This window comes from Echeneis naucrates, chromosome 18, assembly GCF_900963305.1.
Source record: "Echeneis naucrates chromosome 18, fEcheNa1.1, whole genome shotgun sequence".
NCBI classification, from domain to species: domain Eukaryota; kingdom Metazoa; phylum Chordata; class Actinopteri; order Carangiformes; family Echeneidae; genus Echeneis; species Echeneis naucrates.
In genome coordinates, this window is record NC_042528.1 from 9620638 (window position 1) to 9648567 (window position 27930).

Consider the following 27930-nt stretch of genomic DNA (forward strand, 5'->3'; position numbering starts at 1 on the left):
GCAAAGCTGAAGTCTCACCCAACACAAAAAAGCAAAGCAAATACAGGATAAGTGAAAGAGAAAACAGAACACGCAAGACAAATGTTGAAATCTAGTCTATAAACGGTACAACTATCAGGAAACAAACACACCTTAGACTGCAAAGTCATAGATGCTGCTGAGGCTTTCTGAAATGCACATAAAGCATATGCAAACAGTCACACAATCACTCTGTCTCCAAACCACCACCCACTCAATCCCACTGTCACCTTATTTAACCTGCAGTACTGTGCAAATGCTGCTCAAGACAGTTGGAGAAATACAAAATGGAGACAAAAAAGAAAAGCAATACAAGATCAGCTTGTCTCAGTGAGCCAGTACAAAGCCTGAAATGAAAGAGCGTCAGAAGAAACAGGGGAAGATACAGAACATATGGTGTGTGAAGACCTAGTTTCCTTTCCCTTCCCTCATTTCCTGTGCCTCCCCTCATCTCAGACACCTGGGACCATTAGTCCTCATGGAATCAACACCCAAGTAAAACTCTACTTTCTTTAATTAGTTGTCTGTCTTTTCCGCCCCTTTCCCTTTTCCATCCATATTGTCTTCTCTCTTATTTCGCTTTTGTCCTGTTGTCACAATGCCTTTATTTTCTTTTCAGGGCCTACCCCTACACCTTCTCCCAGAATTTCACAAATCATCCCCAGAGTAGTGAAAAATAAAATAAATGCAAAGCTCTTGCTTGCAATATCTACTGTCTCTGTACTGTACAGGTGTCTTTGTCTAAGGATCAAAGCCGGGAAGCAAACGGGGTTGAAGGTGTGTAACTATTTTCGCATTCTGTTTTACTAAAAAACAACAATTTGATGGTAGACAGAACACACTGTTGATAAAGTGAGTCTGTGTGTATGTGCATGGGAGGAAACCTGACATAAAAGTTCTAGAAATAGTAATTGTGGGAGTTCAAAATGTAAACACTGGTCTATACAGGCAGCCATATAGATATTAAAGCTTTTGGTGTCTATATGACAGAATTCTCTTCCTTCTTTGCATTTCATACAATGCAAGATAAAATTTCTTTGACAATCTAAAATGGCTCATCTGTTAAATTTTATTGTTTGTTTGACAGATACAAAAGGATAATTGAGTCTTTCAAGTGTCTTGGTGGAGTACTGTGTGTATGTAATACCTGTCTCTATTGTATTGCCTTCTTTGCCCCCTTCCTTCTTTTTTTTTTGTGAATGTGAACTTCAGCTTTGCAATATTGCTACCAGGCCCTAAGTATACTTAGATTGCTGTGCTTCCTTTTGCATAAAATTTACTCAGACACTACGTGGGCACATAAAAGAGCATGTCTGAAAGTGGCTACTGACTTGGCTGTCTGCTTGACCTGTGCAACCTGAGTCCAAAAGGGGCATGTGATTATATGTGCAGTGTGTCTAAGAAGGACATAGACAAGTCATAAAAGAATTTATTGCTTTCTTAAATCAACCTGTAAGTCCACATCAAATCTGCTGACATGCAACGTTCTACTTGTAGTCACTTTCCCTTTAAATGGGAAAAGACAAACTTATGTTCATGAATACCATATACAAGTTCCCAGGGGAAAATTATGTGCCAAACAAAAAGCACTATAAAAGCAGAAATGTGTAGCAATTGTCAAAAACAAATATAAGGCACCTTGGGGGAGAAAGAGGAAATAGCAAAATATTAAAAAAGTAAATGTCTTGTCTGAGGACAAGAGTACAGCTCACTTCAGTTTATGACAGTCATTATTATGAGTTATGGCACTTTTAATTACAGCTGTGGTGTCCAAACAGATTGGCACTATTTTGTAATGACGAAAAAATGAAGACAAAAATGGAGAGACACAAAGACAAGTGATTCACGACTAGTCAATGGCCAGAGTGTCCACCACAATTCACATGAACACAGATGCCCTAAATTTGACAAGTCTCAGTGGGTTGGGGTTAGCAAAGTAACATCTACACGTATCAGTACAGACTTAGTTGATTTAAAATAGAACAAATCTGCAGTTTCATATAACAATTTATTTATTTATGAAATGTGATGCATGCTGATACAAGCAAAAGAAAGATATCCTTGTTTGGAAAATTTTATGAAAAGCTGCATCCAAATGAGCCTTTCAGTTAGTTTTGACACGCTATATGAGTGAATGAATATACAATGGATGATGTTCTGGAAATGAGGCTTTTTTTTTTTTTGGTACTAATTAGAGCATGGAATGCACTGAAATTCAGTGGGTGGAGACGACCAAATGACGCAAATACACTAGATCAGCCTGAGAAGGAAAATCCCACAAGTGAGTTCAATATGTTGGAGCATGTGTTGCACAGTGGTTTTAAACTGGTGTGAGTGTGTGAGAAAATAATAGTGTTTGACTCTCAATGCTTATGTGCACATTGGTAAACTTCTCTTCCACTTGTCTGGTTGCTAGGAAACCTGCTTTGGGCACGTGCACAGGCCTGACTTCCTGGTGTGACCTTTGATCCCACAGAGCTCTAACCCTCATGACCTCAGTCGTGGTCTTGCACTTCATGTTCTGACCACTCCCACCCCACTGTTGTCAACATGAACATGTGAGTGTGTGAGAATAAAGTCTGTGAGTGTGTTTTCCATTTGCTCTTCACCACTTCTATTTGCATTTGAGTCTTTTTTATGGCGCTTTGATTTAAGTGGGCTTTTGCTCAGCTTTTTAAGAATTGTAATGACAGCTTCTCTGAACACAAAGCAACACACTGGACCAGTCTCAGACTTTACTACTTTCAGCTCTTGGATCTATATAAGAGGGACAGTTATTTTTTACAAATTCTTATGGCAGCAAGTAAAAAAGCAATAACCAGATGCTGGCTTTTAAGAGAACCTCCCACCTTGAACCAATGGAAAAACATAATAAATGACATATACAGTATGGAACGTATACCTTTTACTTTGAGATTACAGAAGGAAAAGAATACTGGACCAAATGGGTCGTATACTTAGCTGATGCAGAGTTTGATGACTGAAACTGTTGTAAGCAAATATCTGAACCAGAGTACATCATCCTGTGACTAGTATCTTCTATATGTTTCATCCAGTGTGAATGTGTGTATACAACCTCATGTTTGTGTTATGAAAAAGGAAAAATAAAAACAAAATAAAAAACATCTGCAACACCACTCATATGTTGCACATTGAGCTTGCTTTACTGTCACCCTCTGTTCAGTTCATCCCAAAGCAACTACAGAGTATTTAAGCAACCTGTGCTGCTCTTCCATCATGTGAAACGAGGTAGTTCCTTTCACCTCATGCTTTGCGGCATTATCTTGCAATACAATTAACTTCTGACAAACTAGTCTGTCATTCTTTGTTAATTGTCTCAGTTTCTTAACATTCTGATATAAAGATGCAATACTTCTTCCGGCAATCCAGTATTGTTCTAATAATACTGCAGAGTGTTACCACACAGTCTGAAGTATTACAGACAGTGGGTTTTGTAAGCCATCAACTGCCTTAACTCTAAAGAATGTTTCACTCTGTTTGTGCAAGAAAGCTGCTGTATGTCCACCAGTGTCACAATATAAAAAATATTAATTTATTAATTTATTTATTACCTTTTTCAATCTACTTTTTAGCTTTTTTTTCATCATATACATTTATGCACCAGACTTGAACTGCTGCACTACAAGCTGATCATTGTGCACACAGAAACCCCTGGTGAGTTGTCCATTTACCACACTTACACATACGCACACGAAAAAAGAAATCATGAAATGCACATTAATGCAGAGGCACAGAATAGGTAAAATTCTGGGTCAGAGTATCACAGACAACCAACATTATTCCACTGTGCAAATATAGCCCTGGAAACAGGGTGGGAGAGAGCTGTGTATTAGCCTGTGGTGTCATTCTGTCTCGCTTGCAGTACACACACTCACTCGAGAGGCGTCACGGCTTTATTTATTCATCAACCTTCTGGGAACTGGCAGTGAGAGACAAGGTCAATACATTATTGCACAAGTGCACGGGCACACACACACACACACCCCTCCCGTCTACCTATGGATTGTCCATATAGCCTAAACAACAAATAATCTTTTTTAAGATATGTACCAACATATACATGAATACTGTAATGAGTCATGCTAAATATGCATCACAGTTTGCGCAGACACAAATACACGCAGACACGGACACACACACACACGACTTGTTGGCCGACTGGGCCATGAATTGGAGCCCAGAAAGCACACAGACTCTATTAAACGCTGCCGGATCTGCAACACACACCAAGTTAAATGTGCCAGATCAGCTGAGTCAGCACACCAAGAGAGAAAAGACAAAACCAGCCCTGTAAACAGGAGATCTAGCACTCACATACATTAAACTTTACCAATGGTCATGCACAGTATGCTGGCATCCCCTGTAATCCAACAGGATAATGAAAGAACCAGGAACAAAGGAAATAAGCATAAAGCATAAGCAAAAATATAATGCAAAAGGACACATAGAGACACACGCACACGCACACACCAGCTTGTGGAACAAAGGCATGTGCATGTGTTCCTTTGCATCTGGCTCCTCTTAGAGTAAGATACAAAAGGAGTAGTGTGTTCGTGTGTCTGTCATTTGGTCAGTGCTTTGATAGCTGGTGAATGAAGGGGAAGGCTTACCCATGATTCCAGACGGGAGAGAGAGAGGGGCCAGCCAGTGTCAGATACTCAAACACAAACCACATGCAGCTGTTCACTGTCTGCTGGAGAGGCACGTGACACACATAAACGCGCGCAAACACAAACACAGACACCGTAGCAACGGAGGTAAACATGATTTTTTGTGTGCAGTGGACAAGTGTGAGAATTTTTCAGCACCACATGCATCTCAGTGGAAATCCTCAGCTTGTGTACGTGTGTTTGGCTTGCAGTGACTTGTGAGTCACCTTGTGGGCTGTGGGTCTGAGTGTGGGGTAAAAATAGCCCTGTGTGTCAAACAAGGTTATAGAATGATGATGAAACTACAGACTGTGCCAGCTGTTCACACACACATTGTTTTGAATCTTTACAGCTCCATTAAGCCTTTGTTCTAACTCACTGCACCAACACTGCTACTTGACAGTGCTCTCTCATTTCTCTGTGATGTACATATGTGTGCATGTGTGTTTTTTTTGTGTGCATAGGGGCGTCAGTCTGTCTAATCTTACTTGCCCCCGCTTTATCTGCATGACACCCCTGTACTAGTCTCACCAGATCACAGAGAGAAATCGGAGGGGGATGATGGGAGAAGGAGGAGGCAGAGATGAAGGGAGGGTGGCTGACCTGATCGTTTGATGTTAAAGTTTGGAGGCGGCCAAGAAAAACTTCAAACACTGCATAGAATTAAAAAGATTACCTTTCTTCCCATGAACATGTGCACACTCTCACACACACAGCTATCAGTCCACAACAAGTCAGCATGCCCTTGAGACAAAGACAAAAAAGAGATGGACAATGAGGGTGAGAGAAATGGAGGGACCCATTGAGAGACCTTCAGTCAGTCTCTCTTTTGTCTGTAGAGCAACTTCAAGTACTGATCATGAGCCAACACTGTCTGTCTGCTTTGTAAAGGAAAACCGACCTGGAGGAACAGAAAATGATCCCAAATAAGTCCATGAGTTGTGTGTGAGAAAGAGAATGTGAGAATAATCTAATCTGAGACATTATGTTAACCTCAGTACAATCCAACTAAGGGCTGTAATACACACTATAATGTAATCGATGTCAATTCTGCAATTTTACAGAAGAACACCATACATCTGTGGGTCTGTGTTAATTTGTTAAGAAGTGATTGGTGACCACATTGTGATGTGTTTCTTGTTCAACAACAAACTGTTCAGTGTCTATGTTAGACTGAAGAATGGTTAGTTTTTCAGTGCTTTTCAGTGGAACTACTCTCATTAAGCACTTTCTTACACACTAATGCACCTGCTGATTCATACAATTATCTCCAAATCATACGGCACAGTGCAACGCATGAGATCATGGACATACAGGTAAGAAAATCAGAAAGAGGAAAGCTATGTTAACTCAGGTAAGAAGTCTGAGTGCGATGAGCAGATAAGCTCTTCATAATCAAAAACACATTTAAATGTGGGGTGGATGGGCAACTGCAGCCCAACACAATGCTGGGTTTCTCATTTATCAGTGTGAATCAGAGCAATCATCAAGGAGTCATCAAAGCAACCAAGAACCCCCATGCAAATCAAAGCTTAAGTACCAGAGTAACATTAAAAGCCAACAGGGTATGCAACAAATGGTTGGTATAAGATGCTCAACAATGGTAACAAAATTACTTATAGCAGCAATGCATGACTGGATTTAAAGGCGAGGGAAAAAGCTGGCTGTCACAAAGTAGTGAGAAGAGATGGCAATAACAGCCCAAAAAATTGGCGGTTTCCTCTAAAAAACATTCATGGTGCAGCTGTACATAAGCAAAGTGATAGAAATTGTTGTGAAAAATTGAAAATCAAAAAGAACACCTGCTGAAAAATGTATCCAGTTACTATGCTCAGAGGTTTATACAATTGCAACCTCAAATGTTTTATCAGAGGCTAAATCTTAAAGAGAAAAAAAAAAAAAAACACAAGTCTTCAATAACACAAGAAACTCAAACAGTACGTTGTGCATGACAGCTTGTGGTTTTGTGTGTTTGTGCCCATGCTGTTCTTTCAAGTAAGGTGTAAAGCTTGTGGTTTAGGAGTCATTACAAGACAGGCAGAGTGACAGACAGCAGTTATTAGAAAGTTGTGAGAGAGAAAAAAATAATGAAAAGGAGTAAATAAAGGGAAGATGAAAAGAGCTGAGTGCTGAACAAAGGCAAAGTCAAACAGTGCAAATAAGAAAGATAAATAAATAAAACAAATCAAACTAGAAAATGAGGTTGATGCTGCAAAGGGAGAGTGACAAAGAGAAAGAGGGGGAGAAAGAATCGCTCATCTCCTCATAAAGTCAACCAGAGATGTTAGTGGCAGCTCTGTGGGTGGCTGTGGAGGATGGGGCACATACGTTCACTGAGTGATGCCTGCTAGCTAGCCTGAACCTGGTGGCTAGCGTGAGCCTTTATTGGTTAGACAGCTGGTTTGATGTGGAGCCCACACACAGCGACAAGATGACAGACACACTGTAACACACACAACTGCAATGAGGGAGGGGGGGTAAGATGTGTGTGGGTGTGGGAAGGGGGAGTGTGTTGACTTAGCTATATGGATGCTTATATCAGAAAACTGTAAAAACACATCTATGTGTGGGGGCTTGAGACACACTGCCCATTTGTATGGATGTAAAGTGGGTTGGAAGTTGTGTGGGAGAGTCAGTCTGTGTTTAACTGTATACATACAAATGCACAAGTAGAAGGCTGATATTTGTGTGTGTTTTGGAATGCATGTATGTATGAGGGTGTGAAACTCGAACCCTGAACACTAACAAGAGGTTAGGAACAGTGCAAATGAGATGGCACCATAAACAAGAATAGGAATTATGAAAAGTTGACAGAGTACAACAAAAGGAAATGATAGAAAATCACTTTTAAAATGAATGCAAGGAGAGGAAAAGGAATGGTATGAAAACATTTCAAATTATACTTCTCAATCATTTGATTGGGGGGGTCCGGTCCACAGAAAGAGGGAGGGAATAATTGAGAGATAAACAGAGTGTGTAGTGTCTGGCTTTGACCCAGCTTTGTCTTTGGTTTCAGGGGAGGCAGGCTGGCAGAGGCAGGCAGGCTGGCTGCTCTGGCTTTGGGCCAGGCCACACATTGTGCCACGCTGCCCAGGAAAAGCCCCGGCTTGAGAGAGACAGGGGCTGGGGGGTGGAGAGATCCAGTCCAGGCTCCCCCAAGCACTTGAACAGGCCCCGGGGGCACATTGTTCCCCTAGCTCAACCACTTGACACATCTGGTACCCTCAGCCTGGTGAAGACCCCTTCACCCGGGCAGTGTGCTGCAGGTCTGTCTGGGATCTCACCAAAGTTGGAGTGGCTTGGGCCAACTACACACACACAAGAGCAAACACTGAGGATGGGCTTTATTTTCTGTGTTCCATATCTTCGCTTTTGTTTCTGCATTACTACTTCTCTTGTCATGTTACCATCTATGACTGGAAAGAATTAAAATAGGTATTGCGTTTGGGGAAGCAATAAAGAATATTAATGAAACAAAGAGCAGGGCATTGACACTTTGCTTCATACTTCCACTAGTGTGCAAAATGTTGTAATAAATGAGAATTTTTTTCAACCAGCTATAGATTATTTTACTGTTTAATGGTCTAGTCTGCATCTGTAAAATAAATATCCATTTCATTTCAACAAATACATTGGCAAATGGTTCCAGGCCTGCAGGTCTTCATCTCGGTAATAAGACTAGTACTCCTAAATGTTGCAACAGCAGTGGCTTAATAAAATTGGGTAATAGCACAGTTTTGTTGGGCACAGGTACCCTGATTTCTCTCAGTCAGTCATGGGCACGCAACAATTGCACAGCTGCTGTCTGCTCTACTCTAACACTGGGTCTTAGGTTTGCATGCAATTATAAATAGAATGATAATTGCATGGACAATTTGACTTATGGACTTCAATGACCAACTACAACAGCTACTTTCCAAAAGAAACTTCTGCCTTACGGCAACTCTGCAGTGAGCGTGAGTGACTAGGCACATTATAGCAAGAAAGAGGCTGAAGGCTAGCCCTCAAAAGCAAGCAAACTAAGAACCAATCTTAAATACTTCAAACAATAATTCTTGAATTAATTTGTTGTAAAATCTAGCTGATGAGCCTGAGAGGGCCATGTTTTCAGGTATTCAGCTGTGTGCACATCAGGTGTCAGGTGTGCATCAACTGTGATCATAAGTACTTTCTAAGAAAAGAACAAACAGGTCAATAAATAAAAGGTATTAGGACAAGCTGAATTAACTTCGAGAAACTGAGTCAGGCTTTCCAGAATTCACAAAAATTTGAAAGGCAACAGTGTCTGAATCACAGCCAGAAATTATTCTTAATGGCATTAAAAGCTGAATCGGAGGCCACAGAAGATCAGACAAGCAACCTGAAGGCAAGAAAGTAACTGCAGCATTCAGCCCTAATGAACTAATGAACAGTCTCACCACCACTTACTATGACTGATTAAAACCCAATGTAACCTCCCACATATCAGTCTCTGTCTTTTGTAGATTTTGAACAGCTACACAATCCTTTTTGTTCTCCTTCCTGTGTTTTTTATTGCTTGCAACATCTGTTGGTCTCTGTTGTACCTTGTTGTCTCCTTCCTGATTTGAATTAAATCACAACACTGGTTTGACTGTTGTAAGACAAGTTTGGTACAGACCCTCACAAAACTGACAAACAATAGTCTCTCAGTAGGATGAAGAAATTACACAACACAATAGTGTTATTCTCAGATATAACAGTCCAGTAAAACTAAGATTGTGTTTTCAAAACTGAACCCTGTGTGTGCTCCACCTTTTAGCTCAGTTTATTACGACTCCTAATGAATCAATTTCTCAGTTCCCTCTTTCTTCTCTTCACATCCTTCATACAGCTCATCTGTCTGTGTGGAATAAATGTTTTGAATGAGTGTGTGTGTGTGTGTGTGTGTATGTCAGAGCATGTAACTGCCCGAGGGCACAGAGCTGACTAAACTCCATTTTCCAGCTGCCTGGACAAGCCAATCAGCCACAAACCTCAGAGCCTCTGCTTCCGGAGGATATGAGACGACAATCGCCACGGCAACATTGCCCAGGGGTTACATCTCTGATAGGGGAAACAAAATGTGTTTTAAAGGTGTTTGTTAGATATGTATGGATTCATTTTGGCACAGGGTGGGGACTGTGTGTATAAATGTGCATTCACTCATATCCAGTGTCTGTAAAAATGACCTCTGTGTTGAATGTACAATCACTAAAAGATCAAGTTACTACCAACCCTTCCTCTCTCGGTGTCTCGGTGTTGAGATATAAGGTTACCACTGGCTCCAGACAGTGAGGCGAATACTCCTCCTCCTCACCTGACGGGAGGAGGGGAGGAAGGCAGGGAGGGTGGGATGGAATAAAAGGATGAGAGAGCAGACACAGGAAAGGGGAGAGGAGGAGAATGAAGAAGCTGAATGACAGGGAGGGGTGGAGGGATAGAGGACACACAGACAGGCTGAGATTTATACTGAGGGAGAAAGGCGATGAGAATGAGTGATTGTGGCGTCCACCTGTGAGACTGTGCAATGTCTGTACCCCCCACACACACACAAGGAGACATGAGATCTGGGGAGCTACAGCAGTCAATAGACAGAAACCTAAGATGGTGGAAGATGGGGGGCCTATATTGCCCCCTCCCTGCTTGTCTGCCCCCCCTTCTTAATCGAACTCTGCTAGGGGCCCCGTCAGGGTCATGCACAGGCAAACACAGACAAACACACACACACAGCCCTGAGCCCTGACCCTGCCCTTCCCCCAAATGAGTCCCATATTGATGAGATCACTGCCAAAGAGGTCAAATACAAGGGATAGAGATTGAGAGACAGAAAAAAAGTTTTGGGAGAAAAAAAAAGAAAGTATCACAAATGATCTAACTACATATATAATATTTGCTATTGAAAGAGAGACAGCGATGTATGAACACAGCTATAAATATAGACACATTTCCTTCAATAGCTTAAAAAACAGCCATGAGACAAATAGAAAGTTTTAAGTGCAAAACAGAAACTGACAAACACCAACCACTGGTCCCTTCCTTTAACTAGATTTTTGTGTTATTTGGTGTAATAGTATGGCCTTGGTCCAACCCACACAGTATGGCAGTGTGTGATTACAAGAATCAGCAAAGGAAACTTCAATTCAATGAGAAGCTCGTGCTGATTTCCTGTCTATCATGTGAAAGAGTAGCACGTATGTACAGACGGACTATAGTATTTACTAATAGAGATACACATCTCACAATACACCGGTGTGACAGAGAGTCTGATTACTGTACGCCTTTGTGTACTTTAGGCAGCTGATCATTTATGCTGCAATTCATCAACAAAGCTGGTTGCTTTATTTCAGTCCTATAGCCATACATGCGTAGTGCAGGTATATTCACAGTCACAAACCTCAATGTCAATGCAAGACCACAACAGTCACACTGACTTAGCAGTTCCCAGTCGAGACACACTGTTGCAAGGGTCTGAGCACTGTCTTTGTGACAAAGTGATTATTAAGGATGGAATCTTAATTTCATGACACTGATATTTAAAATGCATTGAACTCATTTCTCGAAAAAAAGAGACCAGGAGTAAATAAAAGTGGGGATGTGTGGTTGAGCAAGAGCATGTGTATATGTGAGAAAACACGGCTGAAGTGAAACTGAAACTTAAATGAATCTGGTTATGTAATGCAATTCTGTCTCCGTCTTGGATTTTACAATGGGACTACACTTCACACAAGAATTTAAAGATAATAGTGAGAACCTGAGATTGTGGGAATTGTGCCGAACATAGGTTAAACACCGGCTCTTTGTCACATGACGTGTCCTGTCAGACTGTTTTCTTCCTTTTGTAACAAATCACAACTCTTTGTGATATTTTTTCTTTCAAAACCTATTGCTCCTCAAAAAAAACAAAAACAAAAACAAACAAACAAACAAACCCAACCACGTCTCTTTAGTAGCCATTCCGTACTTTCAACTGCAACAGTATGTGAATAAACTCAACAGTTGCTTTAGCCAGACAGAAAAGTCAGGGGTAAAAAAATAACTTCATAACAGACACAAAGCAATAAAGTGGCAAAAGAAAATAGGTGAGTGAAATGGAGAAAGAGAAAGCAGGTGAAGGAATAAAAAAGAAAATTGATCTGTGTTGCTTTGCTTTATCTCCCTGCCTCTCTCCTCTCTTCAAAGGCAGTATTACCTTAAACTGTATAATTATCTCTCGCCCTCTCTCTCCTTCGCTTTCATCTTTCTCCTCCCACTGTCTCTCTCTCTCATCATCTCTGACATCAGATTGCAACTTCTTCATCACTCTTCCACCTCATTCTCTCACTGCAACGGGATAATTACTAGACTGTTGTATGGAAAATACATACAGTGGCGTAGGTAAGCTTTCTGTGTAAACAGATAAACGTTGACAGTAAAAGTGTGTTGTGTTATTTACCATGACACCTGCTCTACCCATACACTTTATTTTACACTCCATTTGTTTTTCCTTCCATTTCATTTCTATCTCAACCCATGAAGAGTGGGAGAGATGTCTGAACTGCTTTCTATCTGCACACATTTCAAAATATGCAGACATTGCCACTTGAACACACATACAGATGGAGCACCAAACACAAACACAAACACATGCCCATCCCTGACCCAAACATATGCACATGGCACTGCAGTGATGCAACCTTGGCAAGTCTGATTCCCATGGATGCATGGCTGCTTGATTAATTTATACATTTCTGTCCATTCTCCTCTCTTGCCCTCAGTTCCTCTTCCTCTAACGCTTTACTGTTCCTTCCCTTCTGTGAAAAGAAAGACAGGAAACAAGGCTGAGTTCAGCCACTTGCATGCCTTTCGCATCTTCTCTTTCTGAGCTTCAAGTCGATGAGCAAGTGTGTAAATGTGTGTGTGTTACAGCTATTTTTAAACGCCTATGCAGTGGCTGGCTGCTTCCTTCTCTTCCAATAAGTCTCATTGACTGCAGTGCGCACGAGGAAACTTTTAGAGCGCATGTGCCCGTGCGCATGAGGATAATGTTTTCCATTGTTACAGACACAGCAAACATGAGCACGTGCGTGGGTTTTTTTTTTTTTTTTTTTTGCAAACACACCTATGTTTACTAAAGCATTCCTGTATGCACTCATTCATGTGAATTTGAGAGTAAATAATTTTGTCCATCAAGGAAACAAACACATGCATTTATAAGCACACACACACCCAGACAAACACAGTATCAATAAGGGGACACTGATTGCAACCCAAATGAAACCCGTGGGAGATCGAAGAACCAGCTGGGGCTGCTGCTTTTGATCTCTTGCACACACACACACACACACAGTTAAAAGGAATAATAATGCCTGTAATTGCTTTGTTTTCACATGAAGTGAATGAGCGTTACCTTCCCCCTCCCAATTTTTCACTCAACCCACTTTGCCCCCCCAATCACTCATTCTGAATAACTGATTGTTAAGATTATTATGAATGAATGATTGGGGGCTTTGGGATGGCCACTGCGTGTGTGTGTGTGTGTGTGTTATGTCATCTAAAAGGCAGCCATGCTCTCTTAGTATAGTTTGATTCATAAGAAGAAAGCCTCACTTCAGTGATTCCCCAGTTGGCACAATAGATCCATTACACACACACTTGCGCGCGCGCACACACACACACACACACACACACAGATAAAGAGAGAAAAAGAATGCAAGAAAAAACAGTGCAACAGCAGAAAGGGAGAAAAATGTGCCACATGAGACAGAAAGCTGAACAAAGAAAGGATGAGAGCCAGGAAACAGGAAGTGTGGAAGGTGGAAATGAGAGGAGGAAGGAGCTGGGGGGTGGGGATGGAAAAATGCCTGAAGAGAGCAAATACTTTGTTTCTGTTGACTTGTGGAGTGACTTACAGTATACCTGCCTTTGCAGAAATGAAGAAAATGGTCGTCTTTTATGCTGCTGCCCCTTGGCAAAGTTTGATCCCTGACATGACTCAGTACAACACCTCAGATTTCCTGATTTATTTAGCTTGATCCTAATATTAAACTCCATTCATACTGCCTGGAGACTAGGCCACACAAATCAAATAATGTACAAATAGTCTGACAGTTGACAACTCATCCAACAACTAAATAAATCATTGACAATGCTTCTGTGTGACTGATGCTAACCCATGGTTTCATGAATGGGTGGACATGCAATAAATCAGGCTACTACTATGCACAATCTGTGTTAACTCACAATGTTAAAGGAGGCAAAAAGGACATTGTCGACAGACCCAGACAAATATATCGAGTACGTACATTATTTCAGCTGTTGCATGGAAAAGTACAATGAAGACAAATCAACAAAGACCATTAAATCGCGCCTTGGGTGTGCAAGAGTTGGCATGGAAACCACTAAGGCACATACAGACATGTATTATGGGAATCATCAATAGTGGGTTGACATGTCAGCTGCCATTGTAAATTGAAGCTAAAGGTTCAACCTTAAATGCGCATTTTTCTGTTTTTATTTTGATTATGTGAATACTTTATATTTTCATTGAGCTTTGAATTTAATTTAACCTTTAAACCCTAACCCTAGGTAGTGAAATGGCTATTTCCTGTGTTTATTTAACACTGATTACATCCTGTTAAGAATCACTGTTTGTTTTCAATGTTATTTTAGCACAACTGGTAGTTAAAGCAACTGGGTTCAGCAGGTTGGTGTTGATAACCCAGCAGTTGGGTTTAGGGTCCTTAGAGGGTGGCGAGGAGAGGGTAGAGAAGTTCAGCTCTACGTGACTCCAGGCTCATACCCGACACTACCTGGCTCCTGTTCAAACACACCCTATTTCAGCTGGGGAGACCAAGTCCCAAGAGAATCCTTGGACATGAACCAAAAGATGTTAAATATACATTCAAATATACTATCCCTTCACACACCAGAGAGATACAAATACTGGCATAAAACATGGTGTCGGTGCACACAAATGCATAAAAAGAAAAAATAGGACAAGGACAGTCACAGACCAAGCAGCTAGCCAGATGTACACTCACAGAGAACACACATAATAAAATAAATAAACACTCTTCCTTGCATACAGGAAGGCAAACACACACACACACACACACCATTTAATGTGCATGGTTTCTTTGGATACAACCTCAGACCCACACAACAAGCTGCATGAAATATTCAGTGAATTTTTCAACATGTGCTCTTTCCCCTTTTGCACGTGTATAAGTGCAAAAAAAAAAAAAAGAAGAAAAGTAGGGGGAGAGCAATGGGGAAACAGGAGGGAGAGAGAGAAGGAGTCAGTGAGGGCAAAGGCAGAGCGAGCAGCAGGAGAGAACAGTCAAGTGAGCCAGAAACTGACTGGGAGAAGCAGAGAGAGAGAGAGAGAGAGAGAGAGAGAAAAAACACAGCTGACTCTTTTCCACGCTACTCCCCTTAGCAACAGCCCTGGCTCAGCTTGCTCCCATTGGCCAGCTGACAGTATGCATCACAATCCCATGCATGGCTCCTGAGCCAATCAGGGGTTTCCGTTAACTCTGCATTTTGGATTTCATTTTCACCATGGCAACACAACCCTACTCTTGGCCCTAGATGTGGCCTGTGTACTGCACACACACAAAGAGTAAAAAAGACGGACAGTAAAAAGTTGACCAGTCCAGCAAACTCTGCTGCCCCACACCTATACATGTGTAACTGAATGTGTCTTTGGGCATTTTCACATTGGGTCCAGTTGCTTTGAGCCACTGTTCACCCTTCCTGCTCTCATCTCTGCTCTAGGTGGATGTGTGCACCTCATTGTTTAGTGATGTGCCATACCCTCTGACACTTGACACTACAGACTAGTGAAGAGAAGAAGCACATAGTAACACTCTGTGTTTTTCAGTAGCTTAACAAAACAATCACCGCAATTCTCCCTCATATTCATTTTTAAAGGTTGGAAGGTAAAGTGTTAATATAAAGCTTCTTTCTCACTTGCACATTCACACTGTCAATGTTCTGGCAATTTTATAAGCTGGTCTGTCAGCGCTGCTTCAATTACATTAACTTTATAGAAAGGGACAGCGGAATCTGTCTAATGACTGAATTAAAGACTCCTGCCATTGCAGTGATGTGGTTAAATTCATTCACTGGAAGTGACAGAGTGATGATTAATATGAACTGGCTTGTAATGGAGACATCTTTTTCTAAACGTGTCTCTGAAAGCGACAAACTCAGGCATTCTGTTGTCTTGTGCACAAGCTTCAGTTACTTATAGTACAAAACACAGACCAGTCACAGTCTGGATGGAATCAAAGAGGTACATCTGTAGTTGCAATTGTCGATGAACCGAAGTCATTTTTGTGAGGAGATGCTAATAAGCAGCGAATGTTGGAAGCTACACCTTAACTTCTCACTTTAGTGGAGTCTCAAGGGAGTCGTCATATGGTCTTCAATTGCCATCTTGAAATAGTTGTGCAAGGTGGAATTTCTTGGCATTGTTGTAGCACTTGTGCATGAAAATAGCTTACTAAACTGTTTTAGGGGCCTAATGTTTGGTAGACCGGGAGATTTTGTTAAAGGAACACAGTCAAATCTGAGAACTGGTAGCAGGGTGTGCCGCAAATACCTGTTCTACCTTCTATCCAAGTGATTTCAGTGTTTCAGTGTAGACAAGTGCTGAACATCAAAATTCATACAGTTCAAAACACACACACAGCCACCGACAAGGTAACTAGCTATCTCCTCTTTGTTCTCGCAGTGAGGCGAGATTTATAAATCTCGGTGTGAGGGACATTAAGACAGGAGTGGAAAGATGGAGGGGGGCAGAAAGACAAAGATAGAACTAGTGAGAGAGGTAGAAGGCAGGCTGGCTCCTGCAGAATAAGCAGGAGGGGAGACAATGAATAGCAGCTCCTTTACAGACAGACAGAGACATGATGAATGAGTCTGCTGCCTGAAAAGCGAGTGCACAGAGGACAACAAGGGAAGTGTGTCTGCTCACCCCACAGTGTGTGTGTGTGTGTGTGTGTGTGTGTGTGTGTGTGTGTGTGTTTGTAACTACAGAAGCAATCCATCTGGACCTTTGTGGCAGTGACCACACTGGTGATATCCACTATGATGTCCTCTCCCACAAGATTTAACACAACTATCAGCCCCAAAAGCAGCGCCGGGGTCAGTTGTCATACTTAACAGCAGGTAATTAAAAGTAATAGCACTGCTTCCCGTTGGGTTTGACGATAGGCAATGTATATATCCCACCAACAATAATTAGTCAGCAAATTACCCCAGGGCCCAATTATAACTGCTGTCCATAGGAAGGCTTTTGGGAGTGGGGGAGGGTGGCAACAAAAATAATGGCCTCTTACAGCTGCCTGTGTTTATTTAAGTGATCAATGATTAGCATGATCACTGGGAAAGGTCAGCACCTCACATGAAAGGCTGGGTGCTTAACTGAAATTTCTGCTTTTCTGGGGTTAATTGATACAACTGTAGTAAAGTGCTGTTTTCTTTCAATCGTCTACAGAAGTATGCATAAGGACGCAATCCTGGGTTCAATGAATCTAAAGACCTCCACACCAGATTAAAACTAAAGTCATGTGTTTAATGTTTGAATGTTTCTGAAATGTAACAATTAACCTATTGACATTTACGGCCAATTTAGCTAGACAAGCTAGTTCCTTTTTAATTTAATTCACTTGAATTGCAAGGTTGACCTTTTCTGATTTTATATGTCAAAGACAGCTTTTAAATTAACAGTTTAGCATACATTGTACTGATGAAGCTTTATTGGTACAAGCTTTAATTGCAATTCCTACATCACATTACTTTAGTTTGGTAGATTCCCTTAAATCTATAGTATGTGTCCTACGTTGTGTGGAAGAGTCTGCGTATGTCTACATGCTTCAGCTCTCAGAGCAGAGGGCTTGGCAGTCAAAGTTCCTCTAATCGGGTTTGTTCTTACAGGACTGGCAGCTGGCTTTCCAGGAAGATACTCTATTGAGCATGCAGTCGCAGCAAGTAGATTTCACACATAAATACACACAGATTAGCATGCATTTACACACAAACACGGCCAGTGTGACCTACCTATAGGTTTGAAAAATTTATGTACAGTGCTGTGGTCTTTGGATAATGCATGTACATATGCTGAGACAAGCTTATTGACACATTCAAGTGTATAGTCACACACAGCAAACAGCACTTACTCTCACACATACTCAGTCCCACATCTACCAACATGTCACTCCGTGTGTTGTTTATTTACTCTGAGAGACATGTAGTAAGGTCTGTGGCTAAATGACATCTGCAATGTCTGGCCACCTTATTTAGTTTAACAATGCTTAACAAAGCTTAAAGCCCTCTTAGCCACACAATGGTCCAGTTCCCTGTATGAACTCAAAGACCGACGTCAAAGAGTGACGTTGTGTTCATCATTCTCTATTCAATTCTCAATTCTCAATTCAATCTACGTATTTTTATACTTTCTTTTCACATCTTTACACATCAAGAGATTTTCCATTCAGGTCAATGCGCATGTTGTAAGTTTAGAAAATATCACCTGAAAGCCCATGTTTAAAGTTGAACATGACATGTCAAAAAGAAACTGCTATTCTACAGACTGTGCAATTATCTTTTATTATTGCATTGTATATATAGTCATGGAAAAAATGTAGCACCACATCAACATCATGTTTTCATTGATGCCTGTACATCACTCACAAACTTTCATACTGTCACATACTGGGATTCATCAGAATCTGGATGAGCCACATTGATCTAAAAATGCACAGAATTGTCAAAGTTTAACAGTCTTGTGTCTTTTTATGATAGATAAGTAGATATATGCTTTATTAATCCCAAAGGAAATTTAAGGTATCCAGTAATTTACACAGAATGTACATAGCACCCACATAACCCTAACCCTACCTGCAGGAGAGGTGCATCTGCAGATGGTCACTGGCGTGAGGCTGAATGGGGTCATACTGTCCGTGGTTAGACCATATGGGAGGGGTGAAGCAGCAGTTAATCTTGCCGGTGATCGGGTTGGGTAAGGTGTGAGGGATGCGAAGGCCATTGCAGCAGGGACAGGGCAGTCAAACCACAAAAAAGTAGTTGACCTGGTTTGCTCTCACCACATCCTCCTCCGCTGTGGTGCTGCTATTCCTGCAGCCTGTCAGTGGATCATGCAATCCCAGACCTCGGTCAAGTTGTTCTGCTGCAGTTTCTGCTCTACCTTTTTTCTGTATTCCTCTTTTGCCTCCAAGAGTCTGGCGTTGACCTTCCACTGTACATTCTTTAGCTTTGTCTGGCTCCCCTTTTTAAAAGCTCTCTTTTCCCTGTTGAGGAGGTCCTTGACATCATTGGTAATCCAAGGCTTGTTGTTTGGATATAATGTGTACAATTATTGTGGGAAACACAATGCCCATAAAAAAAGTTTAGGTTGTCAGTTTTGCAGTGTCTGACCCCCTCAATGTCCTCCCCAAATGAGTTCTGCACCACACTCGGGTCCGATGACTCGAAGCAGTCCCTCAGGGCCGCTTCAGCCTCAGACCATTTTCTGAATGAACGTGTGGTGGTTATGTTGTCTGCAGACAAGTAGTGTGTAGTGTGGTTGAAGGAATACCAGGTTGGGATCTCATTTCCCCAGAGGTGGCAGTGGAGTGGCAGTGTATGTATCCCTTATATTTGCATACATCAGATTAATTGTCCTCTTCTTACTTGTGCGGCAGTCAAACTGGTGGAAGGCAGCCAGGGTTGAGTCCAGTAAAACATGATTAAAGTCTCCAAAGACTGTAATGAAGGCTTCAGGGTGTTGAGTCTAAAGCAGAGTGGATGAAGTCACACACAGTTTCAGCCAGAGCATAGGGAGGGATGTAAACGATGACTTCAATGGCATGTGAGAAGTCCGGGGCATGTAGTATGGAGGGAGAGTGACTGCCAACAGTTTGATGTCCGGGCAGTAAATAGTCACGTCAATAAGAAGGCTTTGTGATATCTGTTGAATGTGCCATAAGTAGAGGTCATGGATCCTATCCGGTGTAATAAAATCCAAATAAAATGTATAGCAGGCATTTCATTTTCCGCAGCTTTTTCTACATTATCAGCCTCCGATTAAAGGACATTGGTTGACTCACACAACAGTATATATTATTGTAAGATACAACAAACTCACAACTTCAAACTACTTGAGGGGAAAAGTGTAAATCTGCAACTACAACAGCAGAAGATCAACAGATGCAAATAGAAAAAGTGAAGTTGGTCTAAATTACTATTCATAGGATATTACTGTTCAGATGAAACAGGGACGCTGACAAGACTGAGCTTTCGCTTAATGCGCAAGTCCACTCAAGTAAGTGCAAGTAAAATCTCAAGCTCTAGTTTCACATCTGATCTATAGGATCCTTCTCTTCCAGCTCTTGTCTCACTCTCCTCCTCTGCAGCCACTCTCTGCTCTTTCCCTTTGCTGGCCCCTCACACACAAAGGCAGGGGGAGGCAGAGGTGGAGGAGGTAGGGGAAGGAAGGCACAGAGCTGAGAGCCGTGGGTTTGCCCTGGGGAGAACAAGGGTGAGAGGTGGATTGGGGGGGGGGGGCAAACTGGGGGTCAAAGGAGGGTCATGGGGGGGGCAGGGGGAAACCTGAGAGGCAGAAAGCCAGAACAGGAGCAAGAGAGAGGTGGCTGGAAGGCAGGGTCTGAGGGTGATAGAGCTCAACACAATACAGCTTAAAACTGAAGTGACTTTTTGTTTCCACTTTGGAAACAAACAAACCACTTTGGGCTTGGGGGGGGGGGGGGGGGGTTGTTCAAGAAATGGATTTGTTTTGGGGGAGTTGGACGTTGGAAGTTAGGATTTGATAAGATTTTTTCTGAGAAAAACACACATCCGCTAACCACCAAACCTCTGGAAGCATTTTGCCCTCATCTTTTTTTTCTTAGACTCGGCTACAACATCTACACTTACAAATAGAACCACAACAAAACACATGAAATAAGCTTTGTGCAAAGCTACCTCAACAGTATGGAAACACATTACACTCAAAATGTACAAGATGCATTTCGGAATTTCTAACTGTGGAAAGCTGATGGACTGTTACTGCAACAGTATTACTTTTGTTTTGTATTGTAGCTCTCCTCATCTATAGATTGTTCTGGATTGTTGGCAGTGACATTTCATTGCCTACCAACCATAATTTCTTATATCAATCCAACATCTCTCCAACAGATGTTGGAACCAATCTTGCAACATCTAACCTTCATCAACTGCCTCCAAAACCACTGAGGGGCCTTAGCCACAGGTGCACACATCAACTCTGAAACACGTCACAGTAATAATAGACATGCAAGTACGTATGTAGTTGCACCAATAAACTTGTGCACACACTGATGGATGAGCCAGTATTCACACTCGCACACACAAATACACAACATACCATCAGAAGCCTGTGACAGTTGGCCAGCATGACCAAACAACAGGCACAGCAGAGAACAGGAGGCATGTTGGACATCTTCCTCTCAAACTCTGGTACCCCTATACACAAACGCACACACAGTGCCTACAAAGAGAGCTCACACACAGCATACACACACACAAACCCAATGCCCTCTTTCACAGAAAAGTTATATAACCAGATAGGCAGAAGAGCTCTTCTTCTGCACACCTCCCTCCATTTCCTTATCTGTTCTTTAATGTTCTCACTGCTCATTCATATTCACAGCCAGCATTAAAACACACGCTCAGCGTTTCTTCATTTTTTCTTCTCTGCCAGCTTTTGTTTTAAATCATTAAAAATCTTTTCACAGCATAAACCTGGCTCTTATAAGCTTTAATATGGACAATTTTGTAATACACCCTCACAGCCCTCCATGAGGTGGATGATGTCAGTGCCACCTCTCCTGCTTCCCGCCCCACACCCCACCTCCCTCGATGATATTGCTGATGACGACAAAGGAGGAGGTGGTGGATGAGGATAAGGAGGAGTCTCTCCTCCTCCATCCTTCCTGTCCTCCTCACCCACTGCTTCCTGCTCCCACCCTCCCAGGCATCCTGACTCAGCTCTCACCACCTCTCTTCCCATCTCTCTCTTTCTCTCTCTCTCTCTCTCTCTCCCTCTCCTTCTTTCAACTCTGTTCTCATTTGAACTAAACGTATGTCCGTGTCCCAGATAGTTTTACCTTTACCTGTTGGTTTTATTTGACATCAGGAGCAGATAGAGAGAGATTGAGAGAACAAAGACTAGAATAGACTGAGATACTGTAATATGTTCCCTAACTTTTTCCATGTACAGCTTTGAAAGATGTGGGTTATAGAAAACATTTTCTTTTTCAAGTATTTATTGTTCTCCGTGCTCACTCTATGGGGCTGTGGCACATGTGGATGGCACATGGCCTGGAGTATTTAGAGGAGAGGAGAGAAGAGGAAGAGGAGGAGGAGGAGGATATAGACAAAGCAGATGGGAAAACAGATGCAAAATCTTGATCTCTTGCCCTTCACCCTATACTCACAAACTGATGCCACCTGCTTCAATGCAAAAAGAAGCAAACTAGGCAGTAGGTAACAGCAGATGTTTCATCAAGTATTGGCATTTCATCAGTGAAATGGAACTCACATTTCAAAGCCTAATTAACTGGAACAGTCATTATTCATTTAAGTTATCAGCAAAAGACCACATCACACTATAAAACATTTTTGAAAGACTGTCTTTGGGCATACATGAACCTGTCATCACCGTGCTTAAAATCTAATTTGAGACTTTACTGTGGACTCCTACTGCCCTGCAGAGCACAATTCTGTAGCTTAACATATGCCACTCACCCAACATATCTAGATCCCTGGCCAAATAAAACTGGTTCCAGGTGCAACATATGGAATTATTTACTAAGAAACTTACTTACAAACTGCCAACATCAAAAGCCTTCTGTTGCCAAGTATGACGACAGTATCATGGCTTTAGGTTAATTATTAGTATTACAATGGATTTTTTGAAACTGTAACTGTCTATAGCGTTGTATTTTAAAGAAGCTAGAAGGTTTTTTGTTTTGTGTTTTTTAAATGGCATTAGATACCCATGGGGAAGGTGACACATAGAACTGTGTTTACAGAGTGAGGGTACACATGTCTGAGACCTAACCAGGCCAACTGACAAGGCTGCTTGAAAACACAATCAAGAGAGGGAGTAAATGTGTACCAACTAATACACTGCACTTAAAAAACTGTAAATAGTACCACATAAAATGTCCAGATTAATGATGGATGTGGAAAATGGAATGTTGTAGCAAGTACAATGGTGAAGTGTGAGACAACTAGTCAACAACTCAACATTCTTAAAAAAAAGAAAGAAAGAAAAAAAAAAGAAGTCATTTCCTAATCTCTAATGTGAGCTAAGAATTGGTTAAACATGCCAAATATTTTTATTGAATGTATTACCTTATAACCTCAGGCCTGAATACCTGAGTCTCATGTCTTGATCTATGAAAAATGAAGAGTACAACAGAAAGAACTCTGACAACCTTCTCCTCACTCTGGTCTCTGGTTGTTACCTATATCAGCATTTTGCCATAGGCTGTCATGAACGAGAACCATACACAAAGCACTGGCTCTTAACCTTCACGTTGACTGACCATTCTGGTTCAAATGAAGTTATGATTTACTAACTCAAACAGAAATCATTCAAACTCAATTTGCTTGGTAAGGACTTAAACAATCACTGCAACACATGTTTTCTGTTCTATAGAAATAACTTCTAGTATTTATAATGGAGGGTTTCACCTTGGTCTGAAGCAGGTTTATGTGAATTTGTGCATGTGCTTTTATGTGTGCATGATGGATCTGATTTATAGCTGCCTGTAAATGTGTGTAATAAAGCTGAGTGGGCTTAGTGATGGAAAACCTCAGGTGTGTTGGACTCGGCAGAGTCCTGGGAGACCCTGGCATAAGAAGGTGTGTGTGTGTGTCTGAAATGTGTGTACATCTGTGTCTGCGTGCATTTGTCCCAAAGTTAAAAATCAAAATAGTGCGTCAGATGTGTGTCAGGGCACATTTGAGGACTGAAACAGAGCTGTTGTTTTGTTGGGTGTGTGTACACATATGTGAGGGTGTTAAGCATATAAGAGAGGGTTAAGCTAATCTGAAGTGTGTGTGTTTGAGATCCCAGTCTCAATCAATTAGTAGCTGAGGTGGAAAAGTCCTAGACAAAAAAGAAGCGCTGACCTCTACAAAAAGAGGTACATTTTTAAACAGAAATTATAGCTTATGTAATCGTCGGGCCTCAAAACTATAAAAACCATGTTACTGAGAGACTATATTAAAAAAAAGTAAAAGCAGTGGGGATTATCATACAGACAAGTCTGCCTGAGATGATTCATGGTGCGCTCTAAGTAAACTGCTTTTTAACTATTAGACACTGTGTAACTGTGTAACAGTGTAAACTGCATCATATGGAGATACTATCCCCAATGGTTGGGTATGTCATTACATTTAAACAAGTTTCATATTTAAATGTTCTGAAAGAAGGTAATACAAGCATACACTTACTGGACTGACAGGACAGAAATAACAGATGCTCTGAGAGGACAACCAGGCCAAAGTCTGGTTAACATGTCTTACCTTAGCAGGTGTCTGCTTGCAGCAAAATGCAGATGGCTCCCCTGCAGGAAAGACATGCCAGCATGTAAACAATGAGTCTGATATTGATCTGTGTAATTATCCATCAGTCATTAGTTATCATTAGTCTGCCGCAAGGCAGAAAAACCCACTGATGTGACTTATGACAGCAGAAATGTTCATGATTTATGTTGTTGAGTGTCATGCAATACATTGCAGTTTCCATTAAAACAATCAACTGTGTAGTTCAATACTATATGAAATAGTGCTTTCTGAATGTCCCCAAAGGAAGCGTTACCATCCTGGTATTTATATACAACAAATACAGCAACTATTGCAGTTGTAAAAGCTCAACACTGGAATAGAACAATCATGCATTAAAATATTAGTTTCTTATGTCAACCTTACCAACGCTGGCAACAGCATTTTCCCTTCCCAGACCGAGGCCATCCCTCTTGTTTGGCTGACGGCTGATTTTTAGTTTTGCCCGTTCTTGCTTGGAGTGAGTTAGACAGTCAGTCAGACATGTCGCCTATGGCCTTAGTCAGGCAATGGTGGTTCTTCAAACACAGCTGGCCAATGCTTTTCCATGTTCCTCACTCTTTCTCTGTGAATTGGGGGGGGGGGGGGGGGGGACAAACATACTTTAACATTTCTGATAAAGGATGAAAACATTAGTGATTATGGAATGGAGTTTTGGCATCTGATAACATCAATCAATAGTTAAAAAAAAAAAACAAAACAGAGCATTTTTCTGTTTCATACATCTACATAGTTATTCTGGTCAGGACCTAAAGCACAACAGTATCACGTCTGACGATTTCAATTAATGCTCACGTTTAGACAATTTAAGATGTATTGAATGACCACAGTGTGCTTTTTCACCACACCACTGTTCACAAAGGACTCACAGACCAGGGATGGACTGTTACAGTGTCGCCATCTAGAGGAATACTGACAGGCCTGGGACAGTAAGTGGCCTTGTATTTATTTGACTCAGTGTGAAGGAAGGGGCAAACGGTGACAGGACATCTTCCTGAGGCCATGTTCGATGAACCCTGTGGGGGGCTACATGTCATTGTAGTGTGACAGGAAACGACCTGCGTGAGAAAAAAAATCGAACTTATAGTTGATAATAAATGGTGGTTTGCCTGACCTGTAGACAGTTTATCTGTTGACTGTGACTTATTAACAGTTAGGGTTTCCAACTCCCTGAGAAATAAGTAAGGGACACCTAGTTGGCTGGGCCGGCTGACCCCATTGTTTTTACATACTAATTTTCATCCTCACATAAATACAGGACAAAGTGCGTCCCTTTTACGCAGTTTTTTTTTTTTTTTTTCTAAATACCGGACCATTCCGTTCTCACGTCCTGGAATATATTTACCTGACAGAAACTCTGCTGGTAACTACCCTTTCTTTTCCGGTTTTACTGGACAAAATGCATTTTATGGTCAAACCGAAGAACACTTTCAACATTTACCCATTGCGTGATCTCGCGTTGTTCGCAGACTGCCCGCAATTATTTAATAGCATTCACCTGCGGGCGGCCTGCGTTGCATTGTGGGACATTGATGCTTTGACGGCACTGTCAAAATTTGAGGGGCGTTTATATTAGTCACGCTGACATGTTTTATTTATTCAGTCCAACCACGTTTAATATCGACAAAGTTTTGATGTGAGAGTTTAATCACAGTCACAACGGAACTGATAAACTGCTATATGCTCGCTACAGGTGAGAGGCTGCTCTGTGGTGATCGGATTACAGAGGAAGGGTCGTCAGAAAATCTGTGTGATCCAGCTGGATGTCTGGGTGGACCAGTTTTTACCCCAGGGCCTAAAGTCAGATTTAAAACGGGGGCATAGAGTCCCTGCTTCAATCCCCAGCAAGCTTGGCTCTCACGCAGGTCCTGGAGCAGTTTCACCTGTTCCCTGTCCTGCGTCGCCATCCAGTGGAGGGATGTGTGAAGTGACACAGGGACAGCCAGGAGAGGGGTGGAGACAGAAAATAAATCCAGGGGAAGAAAATTCAAACGCTCTTCCTGGAAATAATAGAGAACCCGCCACAACTTCGCCACATGACATTTGTGAACGAAAATGCGACACTCCTTTCCCCGACAGCAGCGAGTCCACACTTCATTCAATGAGAGGTGCTATCCACGCCAGAGTCTGCCACAAAAAAAAAAAAAAAAAAAAAAAAACAACCCACAATCACACCGATCACACCCACGGACACGAGCCATCGCCTTTTTTTTTGTGCGCTTTTCTAAACGTGTAACCGAGATCACCTCACAAGGCGATTGCGACACCACCAACTCCAGACCTGCCTTCCCGTAACTATCCCTTCCTTACCGTAAAAACATGACATCACCTCCATCAGTTTCAGTATCAATCTGGGCAGAAAGGAAACAGCTGTCGGCGGCACAGCAAAATGTAACGGCTGTTAGGGCCAAACTTATCGCTCCTGTCCGTGTGAAGTTGGAGATATGTTGTCGATCACACTGTAATAGCAATTACATAACAGCATCAGACCGCCCCCCCTGTGCAAAAGCCGCCGCGATCACATAGGTGTATGTTTTCATAGAGATGCATGTGTCTGATATGTAACATCCGGAGTTTACGGGACTTGCAGTTGATCCCTCAGTGGTACAAATTGTCTTGCGGTGGCTTTTATTTTTGCGGTGATGTTCCTGGATGATACTGTAGTTCAGGTTGTTTTCAATGGAGGCTCATTGGTTCCCCCGTTACAATTAGGTAATCCGGGCTGTGCGGGCTCACATGTCAGTGTGTAGCCTGGTTCGAGTCGTACTATGAATCATGCTTACCTTTTATGTGCCATCCAAAAATGTGCTGGGGAGGTGCCGGGCTCACTCTCGCCGTTACAACAGTGCAATAGTAGAAAATCTGCAAAGCAGTCCATCTCCTGTTCCAGCCGCGGATGACGCAGCCCCTTAAAATCACTCTCCCAAAAACATGAAACCCCATTCAACATCCACAAGGCGTTTGGGCGCCTACGTCGACACGGGGGATAGATGTGAGGTCGGGCTGAGGAAATGTGTTCGTCCATGGCCAAGACATGACGGATAGACTCATCAGTGGTGTTGCATCTCTGCACAGTCGTATCGCCTCTCTGAACGACTATACAGCTCTTTCCCCATCTCTGAAGACCATCTGGTTAAAAAAAAAAAAAAAAAATCGCCAGCTTCTGTGGGCTGAGAGGCAGCAGAGGTTGCGATGGGCACGGATACCTCAGCCATCCAAAAACACAACTGATATCCATTTCGTGGAGAGGCATGGTCCACCGCGATCCGAGCAGGCAGTCCTTAAAGAAATTGCGCAGTTTTTATTCCATTGAAACGGAGACTCTTTCCCGTCTGTCCCCGTTGAAAGGCTCTTTCCTTCCTCCTCCTCGTCCCTCCCTCCTCTCCCCTTTCTCTCTCTTTCTCTCTTCCTTCATGCAGGTTTATTTTCGGTGGAAGAGTCTTGGACAGTAACTGCCCCGCCTCCGTAGTCATTGGCAAACATACTGTACAACTTGCCCAAATTCCATTATGAACTACTATTCAATGGAGAACAACTGGACTCTAGGTTTTCCCTTGGAACCGTTTGGTTCAAGAGTCCGACTCTCAGTTGGAAGTAGTAACCCAAGAGGCCAAGAGCTGCAGGAATCAAAAGTTATTCGGAG

The 27930-nt window shown here is 42.0% G+C and overlaps 1 protein-coding gene across 1 annotated transcript in view; it reads right to left on the bottom strand.

Moving 5' to 3' along the window:
• Positions 1–27609, bottom strand: part of LOC115059299 (lysine-specific demethylase 6B-like) — a gene marked incomplete at its 3' end in the record, with an annotated part of 80038 nt that extends 52429 nt beyond the window's left edge. Inside the window, exons 1-3 of the mRNA XM_029526956.1 lie at positions 27071–27609; positions 24654–24852; positions 24249–24289 (exon numbers count right to left, since the gene is read on the bottom strand). The remainder of the gene's footprint in view (positions 1–24248; positions 24290–24653; positions 24853–27070) is intronic.
• Between the last annotated feature and the right edge of the window lie 321 nt (positions 27610–27930).